This window comes from Mytilus galloprovincialis, chromosome 7, assembly GCF_965363235.1.
Source record: "Mytilus galloprovincialis chromosome 7, xbMytGall1.hap1.1, whole genome shotgun sequence".
NCBI classification, from domain to species: Eukaryota; Metazoa; Mollusca; class Bivalvia; order Mytilida; family Mytilidae; genus Mytilus; species Mytilus galloprovincialis.
In genome coordinates, this window is record NC_134844.1 from 77,098,128 (window position 1) to 77,109,321 (window position 11,194).

The 11,194-nt window shown below is 30.7% G+C and overlaps 1 long non-coding RNA gene across 1 annotated transcript; it reads left to right on the forward strand.

Annotated features, from left to right (window-relative positions):
- The first annotated feature begins 1,051 nt into the window (after nt 1-1,051).
- Nucleotides 1,052-10,782, forward strand: LOC143083707 (uncharacterized). The gene is made up of 10 exons (XR_012980845.1): nt 1,052-1,160; nt 1,603-2,301; nt 2,542-2,624; nt 2,863-3,355; nt 3,695-3,770; nt 4,139-4,186; nt 4,853-5,112; nt 5,362-5,540; nt 8,599-9,150; nt 9,186-10,782. It is a non-coding gene; the product is annotated as an uncharacterized LOC143083707 (long non-coding RNA).
- Nucleotides 10,783-11,194: the final 412 nt, after the last annotated feature.

Consider the following 11,194-nt stretch of genomic DNA (forward strand, 5'->3'; position numbering starts at 1 on the left):
GCAAATGGTGGACGTTCCATGGCGACGTTTCTGTACATTTTACATTTTGCAGTTAACATACTTCATCTGTTGATTTATGCTGTAAAAGTTTTGTGCATATTTGAATATATGTACTTATGTCGAAATGTCAAATAATAAAAATACTCATTGTTTCGTCTCTAAGAAAACATGTAAGATTTCCGCCGCAAATTTTACTAAAAAGGTACAATTTGGGTACCATGACCCTATGTTTAAAAGAATCAACGAAAAGGTACATTGATAGGAATTGATAGTAAAAACTAAAATTACAAAATTACGGAACTCAAAACGAAAGGTTCCTAATCAAATGGCAAAATCAAAAGTTCAACGTAAACGTAAATGACACTTTGTGAATATAATGATTAACTAATTACAACGCAATAAAACCCTGGTTTTATATCAGATTATTATTGGTTGTTAAATTATATATAGTTATGTCATTGTCATATTTATCTGACTAAGACTTTTGTCCTCCACGTGATACGTAAGATATAGCTAAAGAGTCATCCGATGTTATATGGGAAGACTGTGTTTGTCATATATACATAATAGATTATAAGCATTCGTAATGCGTGGCGTATGGAAGATAACTTACTGAATTAGGAATGCAAGTGAGTCGTTATTATCAAAGTTTATTTTAAAAAGCAGGCACTAGATTTTTAGAGATATTTATGAAGTTGTCTTTAGACAAATAATCCCACTTAAAAGACAAAACAATAGAGAACCTAAAAAGGGCGATTTTATTTTACAAAATTGATAAAACAAAACATTAACATAATCTACACTTTTAGGTAAAGCAGAATGAGAATAAAGGATTTAGCAAATTAAGTTTTGTTCTTGTAACTCTTATATATATTCTACCTTCACTTCAACATTATTAAAGACCATTAGTAATGCACAAAATTACAACATCAGAGTGACAATTGTACATGATGTTTACTTTAATAATCAGTCATTTATGACTTAACCTTATGACTGTTTTATCAATTTTGTTGATTAAGGCAATAAGATAAATACTGGATGTATTTGAAATCGTCTCATCAGATTTGTATACCTGATGTTACTGTAAGATGTAAGGGTACAGCAGCACATAAGTATTTCAATTTCTACATCAAGAAGTAAGTCAGTAGGTAATTGAGCAAGTAAGTTTTGTATTATTTTATGATAATGAACTATGCATGAAATACAGCTTTAATCAGGAATCACAAAAAATCATTCATTTGAACATATAAATGACTTTATTTATATTAACTTTTCAAAAATGCTTATTGATTTATAAATAGATATATTTAGTTTCTTTTCAATTATATATTTCCTGCCAAGAATGAAATTTCATGGCTGCGTTTAAAGACTAAATAGTGTATATTTGGTAATCATTGATTAATAGTTTTTAAGATTTTTGAAACAAACACACTTTAATCAATCTTTTATGAAAACGTCAATAAATATCCTCTAGATAATTGTTACAGCTATATTACAATTAATAATTAATTTAAATTATTTGTGTCCTTTCCAATAATTACATTAACAGTACAGATGAGTCTGCAACAGATGCAAATTTTGACAATAAATGTTTTTTTTCAGAATGCTCGTGGCCAAACTATTAAAAAAGTGATTTAAAAGATAAAGAGGTTATACACTATAAAGGACCACCAGTGTGACCAAAGCCGAGTTAAAAATCAGAGCTTTGATTCAGATAAAGATGTTTTTTCATTTAAAGAGTGTAAAAAAATTGTAACAGCCAATAATTTGATTATTACTATTTTGTTTATTTGTTTACATTACTCTAGAACATCTGAAGATGTGTGAACCGTGCAGTTTACAGAACAAAACAGAACGTGCTGTTTATTTTTGTCGGAATTGCATCGAAAAGTACTGTGAACCTTGCTCCTTTACCCACAAGGCTCATAAAGTAAGCAGAGAGCATGATATTGTTACATTTGATGACACTTCACAAAATACGATAGCTTGTGAACCATGTAGGTATAGAAACACATTCGCTAGACCTTCTGATTTTTGCAGGGAATGTGAGGAATATCTTTGCAAAAGCTGTACTATTGAACATCGCGCTCAAAAACAAAACAAGAATCATAATATGCAACAGTTGAAGAATGCATTGAATTGCGAGCCTTGTTTAGTTAACGGGAAAACGGGAACAGCTGTAAAGTTTTGTCTTGATTGCGAAGAACCAGAACCACTTTGTGCTTCATGTGCGGACATACACATCGCAATGAAAAGAACCAGAGACCACAGACTGTCAGCAGACAGAATTCATTTAAACCGGTACGCAGATATATGAAATATTGTAATTTAAAAACAATTTGATTTTTTATCATATATGTATTTAAAAGTTTGAACTTATAATTTCTTTCGTGAATATCTACTTCTTTAATACAAACCATAAACGATTTATTCTTACATGCCAAAAAATCATGAAACAGTAAGCTTATAGTAATCGTATCAAGAATTAAAATAGTACAGTTTTAGTTATCATACTATTATTTTTTCCAAACTGTATTGAAGACTCAAACCAGATGCACAGAGAAATCCTGGAAACCAGAGTTTTTGTCAAGCACAAGTCCAAAAGAATTCAAAAAGTTCTGAAGGTAATTATCAAACAAGACACATTGCATGTTTCAGTTTCTTTGCTTTAAACAGTAAGGTTTTTTTTTGTGAAAATATTTTAATCTTGATCAAAAGAACAACATAGCTCTCATTAGAATTTTGAGTTTAAATGACTTTTAATTATCAAAGTACAAGCGACCCAATAGTATTTAATGTGATGTTTAGCAATATGAAAAGGAAGTATATCTCATAGATATTTTCAAAAATTTATTTACCTAGTCGACATGGCAAGTGCAACAGGCAAGCAATGCGAACCATGTAACCACAGAGGTATGGAGGTATCAGCTTCCCACTACTGTCAAGATTGTGACGAACGATATTGTGAAAATTGTATGCAAAAACACGCAAAGAGCAGGCAAAGTAAAAAGCATGATGTAGTGGATATTAGTCTGGAAATCGAAAATTGCAAGCCATGCATGTTAATTAAGGTTATAACACATGCTTCTCACTTCTGTGAAGATTGTGCAAAAAATTTATGCAATGAATGTACAAACACACATACATCGCAAAAACTTACAAGAAATCATAAGATTATACCTTTTCAATATGTTGATCGGAAGTGCGAAATATGTGAATCTGCAGTTGCAACATCTTTTTGTAAAGACTGCGACGATCCTGATCTCCTTTGTGAGTTGTGTGCTGAAGATCATACTTCAATGAAACAAAACAGAGGCCATAAAGTTTCAAGCGATATGACGGCGTTTAATTCCTTGTAAGTATTTTCCTGCCAATATTCATGAGTATTTGATTGCTTACCAGTTTAGATTTGACAATGTTCAAATAGGTATCATGCTATATTATTGACACGCGCTATGTTGAAGAGTTATCTATTATCGATAGACGCATCTGGTGCTGTAAAATTGTAATCTTTAATTTTTAATGATACAATCCTTTTAGTTAAGAGTATTACCTTTATAGAAAAAAAGTCATACTATCGATGACCACAATCTCCTTAATCAATCTAGGAAAAAAATAACATTTTGCCTGTTTTATTTCACTTGTAGTAAATCCGGATCTTTAAAAAGGAAATTAACTCTATGATATTTTACAGTGCTATGAAATTACGTTAACGTGAAAAGATCGATTTGAAAGAGGAACCTAACAAATCAGAAAAACAAGAAGAAAAGGTGAGGAATTGGAAACTAATAGTAATAATTCTGAAAACTGTAATTTATATTTCCCGAAGAAAGTATTTTTATTTTTTTTAATTGGTTCTTTTTATGCTCTTTTTATGTTTTATTATTGTTTTCACTCTTATATCTGGTTAAATATCTCAATATTTCAATCATGCGTGTTCCCGTATATTTGGCTATTTTGTACCGAAAGAAAAATGTTTCAGAAGCACGTGTGATGAAATTAAGGTTTTATACATGATTATTATTCATGAATATCAAAATGTTAGTTATGACATTATTTTGTTAATACAATATGCATGTTTTTTGTTAAATTTGTCAATCTCAAGCATTGGCATTAATTGATTATTCCTATCTTAAAGATCGATTTGAAAGAGCAACCTAACCAATCAGAAAATCATGCAAAGAAGGTGAGGATTGAAATCAAATAGCAATATTCTTCAGCAGAAAAAAATTATATGCAATATATTTGAGTAAAGTCGATAAACAATAGTTACAGATTTCTTTTTTTTTCAAGCCACATGTATCGTTAATGAAACTACCATATTGCTGGTTTGTATGAAAATGCATACATACACTAAGTGTTATCTAAACATTTGACCGTTAGTGGTGAAAATGAAAAAAATCAAACCCTTAACAACATGTGTACAACATTTCATAGTTCCTGAAAAACACGCAATGAAATACATTGCCATTATATGTCTCAATGAATCTGAAAATGTTCAACATAGTTTTAGAGATTGATTCCAAATTTCTGGAAAATGTAATTTATATTTCCCGTAAAAAGTATTGTTATTTTTGTAATCGGTTCTTTTTCTGATAATTTAATGTTTTCACTCTTATATTTGGTTAAATATCCGAATATTTCAATCATGCGTTTTCCCGTATATTTGGCTATTTGGTAATGAAAGAAAAATATTTCAGAAGCACGTGTGATGCAATGAAGGTATTATACATGTTTATTATTAATGTATATAAAAATATTAGTTATGGCATTATTTAATACGATATGCATGTTATTTGTTTAATTTGTCAATCTCAATCATTTGAAATAATTAATAATTCCTATTTTAAAGAAAGTACGCAAGGAACCGGAAAAGCCATATGTGGAAGAGAAAGAAAATATGTCATACCAAATACATCTTAAATGGGAACACAAAGAAGTTTTATGTGATTCAGAGTCATATGAGATACTTTTCAAACGAAACTCTTGCCCATAAGATTATGAAAAAATCTGAAAAGGGTGCAACTGGACCGCCAGATGTATACATATTACCAATCGAAGAAAATAAGGCAGCGAGAAATGAGATTGCTCGGACAAGAAAGTTTACGCTAGGTAAAAGTTATTGATAAACAAAAAAATAAGTTCTATAAGATACAGTTTTAGGTGATAAAATACTACATACTTGTATAAAAATTATATCTATACCTCATTTCTATTTTTCCTGAAGGCGTTTAAGAAAATATTCAAAAACCATACTTGAACTGTACTCATCTAGTTAATCTTGGCGGTTCTATCTGTCATACTGTACAAAATAAACAAATTATAAAGACTTCCTTTAATACTAATATTTACTTATTCTAGGATCACCTGGTAGTCACACACAAGAAAAGACAATCATGATAGTAGGAGCAACAGGTTCAGGCAAGAGTACTCTCATAAACAATATGGCTAATTATGTGCTGGGTGTTACATGAGAGGATCCTTTTAGATTTACTCTTGTAAATCTCGAAACATGCAAACAAGCAAGAACAGGAAATGAGGTATACTAATTAAAAAAATTGTGTTTATTATTATTGTTGGGTTTTCTGTATTTTATTGTAGTAATCTCTTCGCAGATTCTTTATCATTGAAAAAAAGCACGACTTAATACCATTGTTTAAAAGGGTCTTATTAAAGTCTTAGATAAAAATAAATGCCGATTCAAACATAATCTCAAAGCAAATATTGCAGTGTGTAAGAAGATCGGAAGATCGCATTGTTTTTCGTAAATAATCACGTAGTATAATAAGTATATTATGAAATTAAGACATTTGAAGTTTTCACCATAATGCTAATCACATGTTTTTTTCTTTCAATTATGAAGACATGTCTTCCTATTTCAAACATAGCTGACGACACTATGAAGTCTTGTCTAGTCTGCGTGTGTATATAATAATGAAAAGTTATGGTATGAATTCCAATTAGAAAACTCTCCACTACAGACTAAGTGACACAGAAGTCAACAACTATTAAGATCACCGTTCATGTTTCAATAATGCACAAACCCCATACCGAATGGTAAGCTGTATAAGGCTTCGATTTGAAGACAAATGTACAATTCAAACCAAAACTTCAATGGCTTGATTTATGTTAAAAAATAGCAAAAAACAAATGTAATATAATAAAACCCTAGCCATATCGGTCGAAACGTTTTGGAACTTTTGGTCCTCTTTGTACTTTTTGGAACTTTTGTCATCTGAGCGTCACTGGTTGGTCTTGTTTGGACGAGGTGCACGTCTGGTATTAGATTTAAAATCTGATACCATTTGTTAGCTATTATTCGTGTGTTTATCTGCCCTATATGTTCTCCTATTTATTTGTATTGTACTCCTGTTATATAATGTTGTCATTTTAATGTTATATTCAACATTGCCCTAAAAGCGGGAGGTTTGGCATGCTACACAACCAGGTTCAACCCACCATTGTTTTTTCTTAAAATATCCTGTACCAAGTCAGGAAAATGGCCATTGTTAAACATTGTTAAATTATAGTTCGTTTCTGTGTGTGTTACATTTTAATTTTGTGTTTCTGTTGTGTCGTAGTTCTCCTCTTTGTATTTGATACGTTTCCCTCAGTTTTAGTTTGTAACCCGGATTTGTTTTTTTCTCAATCGATTTATGAATTTCGAACAGCGGTATACTACTGTTGCTTTTATTTATACATTAATATAATATACATTAATAAACGACAACAAAATAACAGATTCCTCACTTTGAACAGGTTCTCACAGAATATTCTTAGAAAAACTCAAGACAAATGGTGTGTTGTGTACAAGGTATCAGTTTGTACAAATTAAACTTTTTATACTGCAATCAGCTATTTTACTATACAGATAAAGCTATACGTATAAACGTTAGCTTTATACGTCAATGACCTCAACTCACCTATAAGCCCCGCCTATTTACAACGTCACGTCACAACCATGACAACGTGTAGTAACAATGGTCAAACTTTTATGAATTTAAACCTGTTTTGTCTTCAAATTGGTAATTTATATACCATGTTTATCAAATGCTATTAATTAAATTCATTTTCCCTTTCTAATTCCTTAAATTGTCAATGCTTACCGCCTAGACTACGCTCATAGGGAGATACCCCAAAATGGTACCCCCAGGGGGAAATTCCAAACACTTTTTTTTTTAATAATATTTGTTTCATATTTTTATTATTTTTTTATTATTTTATCGATTTCAGTATAAAAACAATATACGTATAGTGTCTTGAAATATGAAATTTATTTGTATTCGGCACGAAACGGGAAAATGCTCGGTAGAACCTCGCATTTTCCCGTTTCTAAGCCTCATACAAATAAATTTCATATTTCAAGACACTATACGTATATTGTCTAAGAACGAAAAAAATGTACACATTATTAATTTGTATTTTGATTTTGTACAAATGGTAATTTGTACAAAAGGTGCTTGCACAAATTACAATTTGTACAAAATTTGACTAACTTAACTGGATTTTGTTATAAAAACATTGATACACACTATAGAATTTTTATTCAATAACCCTACAATAAACCTGACTCTACTTAATACAAAAATACCGTCACTCACTCACAAACTCAAAGAATACAGATCTTTTTTGTAATAAGGTTTACAATAAAAATAAGTAAAATAAAAAAAAATACTGAACTCGAAGGAAAATTCAAAACGGAAAGTCCAAAATAAATAGCGAAATAAAAAGCACAAACACATCAAACGAATTGATAAGAACTGTCTCATATTTGTGATCAATACATAAAAATTCTATAGTGTGTATTACTGCTTTGTTTTGTAATAAAGTATATATTTGTTGTTGAGAAAATATTCAGAGCACACTTCATCTTAGAGCACCGTCCTTTACTCAATACTTCAAATTGTATATCAAATTGTGCGCTTAATCAATAAAATAAATCTATAGTGAAAGTACATACTTACGTGTATGTTAAACACTAACACGTAGTGCAGGGCAATAAGTATAATTTCATTCTAAAATATATATTCTAACCAGAAATTATTTGGTAGTTCTCTAGGATTTATTTTGTTTAATTTTGATTAAATGAGCATGTTTTGCTAATATTTGGTAAAATCATTTTGACGACTTTCAGAGGTTTCATCCAAGACTAACTACTTTTTGAAAAGCGGTTATTCGGTAATTTAAGTTAGATCATCTGTAATCCTACATCTTGGTCTAGTCATTTTTCATGTTTGTGTAAATCTTCAATTGATGAAACAGATTTGCAATACATGTGTACGACTGTTTATTTGAATAAAGAAAAGAACTTATTTATTGTCTTATTCAGACTGCTTTCAGAAATATTAAATATTTGTTTTTGTCTGAATATTATTTTTATCTAAGCCATGTAAGAAGAGATCACTTTGATAGCAAAATTGGCAATAAAAAACCTACTACAAAATTATGAAATCACAAGTAGGCAAACACTTTTTCATAAAAAAACTTAAAAGTAAATGATTCTTCACACATGTGCTCAGGAAAGACAAACAGTTCATGAATCAAACGCTTTGCATAAATTAATTAATGGTTTTAAAGACATGTTTTAACAATTTGTAGGCCTTATCACAGACAGAATGGATAACTATGTATACAATATACAACGATGTTTCTAGTCGAATAAATTACACAATCAACCTCATAGATACTCCTGGTTTCGGCGATACGCGTGGAATTACACAAGATGCCTAAATAGTTTCCCAAATAAGGCAGCTTTTTACAGCAAAAGATAATAGAGGAGTAACTGTCCTTGGCGGAGTGTGTTTTATTGTAAAAGCGCCAGATGCTAGACTTACAACAATACAAACATACATCTACGAATCATATCTTGCATTATTTGGTAAAGATATCGTTGATAATATTTTCTCTCTTGTTACTTTTGCTGACGGAAATACACCTCCAGTGTTAGCTGGTCTTTCAGCACTCCCTGAAAAGCCACTTCCATACAAAGTTTATTTTCCTTTCAACAATTCCGCACTTTTTGTCAACAACACCATAAAAGATCAAGAGAGTCTTTTGGAATTCTTTTGGGACATGGGTTTAAAGAGCTGCGAGAAGTTTTTCGTAAAAATTCTAAGTTTAGAAACAAAGAGTTTATTGCTTACTTCGGAGGTTCCATAGATCTAAAACTTGCTTTCCGAGTTGAGGTTTTGACTAAAAGACAACAGCTTGAAAATACTATTCTTCATCTTCAACAAGAGATTGATAAAGGTCTCATAAAGATTAACTCATTAGAACAAGAGGTTGAAATTTTCACCAAATTCGAACGACAGATAAACGAAAATAAAGACTTTGAGTATACCGTGGAAGAAAATAAAGTGGTCAAAGTAGACATAAGTGGACAAGGGATTTACACTACAACTTGTTTGGTGTGTAATAATACCTGTCACAACAACTGTGCATTTGCCAATGGTGCCGACAAAGCTAGGTGCATCGCTATGTCGCCTGTAGGATCGTGCAAGATATGTCCCAAAAAATGTCATTGGCAGGAGCATTCAAATGTACCATATATATTCAAATGGGAAACAAACCGAATAAAAAAAGCTACTCCGATATGCTTTCAAAATATGAAGAAGCATCGAAAGAAAAACTTACGAAAAAACAATTTATACAGAAAATGAATGACGATATCATAATTTGCGAATGTGGAATACAAGTAATGATCGAGGAAATAAAACATATACTAACAGGCTAAAAGATATAGCTCTGCGTCCCGATCCGCTCAGTACAGTCGCATATATTGAACTAATGATAGAAAGTGAAAAGCTTGAAAAGAAAAGCGGTTTTCGTCTTAGAATTAAAACATTAGAGGAATGCAAAAAACGAGCACAGTATGGAAAGAGTTATCAAATTTTTGCAGACCGATTACAAACTACACGAAATAATTTAGAACAGAGTGATCAACAACAATCAGAATGGTTTCTCGAAAATGCAAAACAAAGAATGTTCAACTTACTTTCTTGAAATAGAAAATAAGTATTGCTTTTATTTCGTGTGAGACTAAACATTATCTAAAAAGAAATATTGATGGGTAAATTTGATTAATTGATTCATAAAGAAATCGAGTGAGTTATTTGAACACACTTAAATAAAGTTAATGAGTGTGTGTGTGTGTGTGTGAACTTGTGCCATACACACATCACAGAATAAAATATTCATGAAGAAATTCAATTGATTTTTGTACAAATTAAAATTTGTTTTTTATTTTAGTTTCTCGATTGCAATCAACTTTTTTGCATGCGTTACAAACGACCAGGTGAACTTGGTCTATCAAAATCAATAGTCATTAGGCCAGTAACACTGAAAGCAACTCAAAATCCTCGGTTAAGGATTCATAAATACGCTTGTTATAAAGGATTATATTGTTTAATTTTCTAATCTCAAAACTCATTCTGCATATCATGTCTTTAATCTAGATTTTTTGTTATTAATCCCTGTCACTTAATCATCATTTTTTTAATTCTGTTGATATACAAATTTTTATTTTCAATATAAGATTATACTAAAATTCAAAATCTCTTAATTACCTTATAATCAATATCTGGTTGTTATTTTGCTTTTAGTCCAGCCACATTAAATGAGAGATGAATTTGTAAAATATTGCTCAAATAGTTATTTTGTTTTCCCTTTGAATTTTCGTCTCATTTAGTTTCATTTATCATCAGTAAATGAAGTGTAATAATAGTTGGATTTTATGACGTGATTACTATTCTCATTTTTGATTAAAAAGCAATTATTTCGAAACCTTTGTGTACTTTTATAATATCTTATGTCAACCTACATAAACATGATTGACAAACACAGAAAAGATGCAATTTAACCGTCTGCGTTTCCCTGGTGAAAGAAAAAGGAATGTCAAGGTTTAGTCGATAGAAATTGATTGATTGATTGATTATTTGTTATTTTATGCCACTTTCAACACTATTGTCTGTTTGTGGCGGTTAGATTTTATTGGCGAGAAAGCCGAGGTTCCCGGGGAAAATCCGAGATCTTCAGTTGGAATGCAGACAATCTCCGAAAATAAGGATTGAGTTGATACAATGGCCAAATAATTGCTTCAGATGAACGGCGAATGTACGTTGTTAGCAGAAAATGTATAAGTATCCCATATTTCCACCTATTAGATAGTTTCCCCACACAAGACATAATTCTTGTA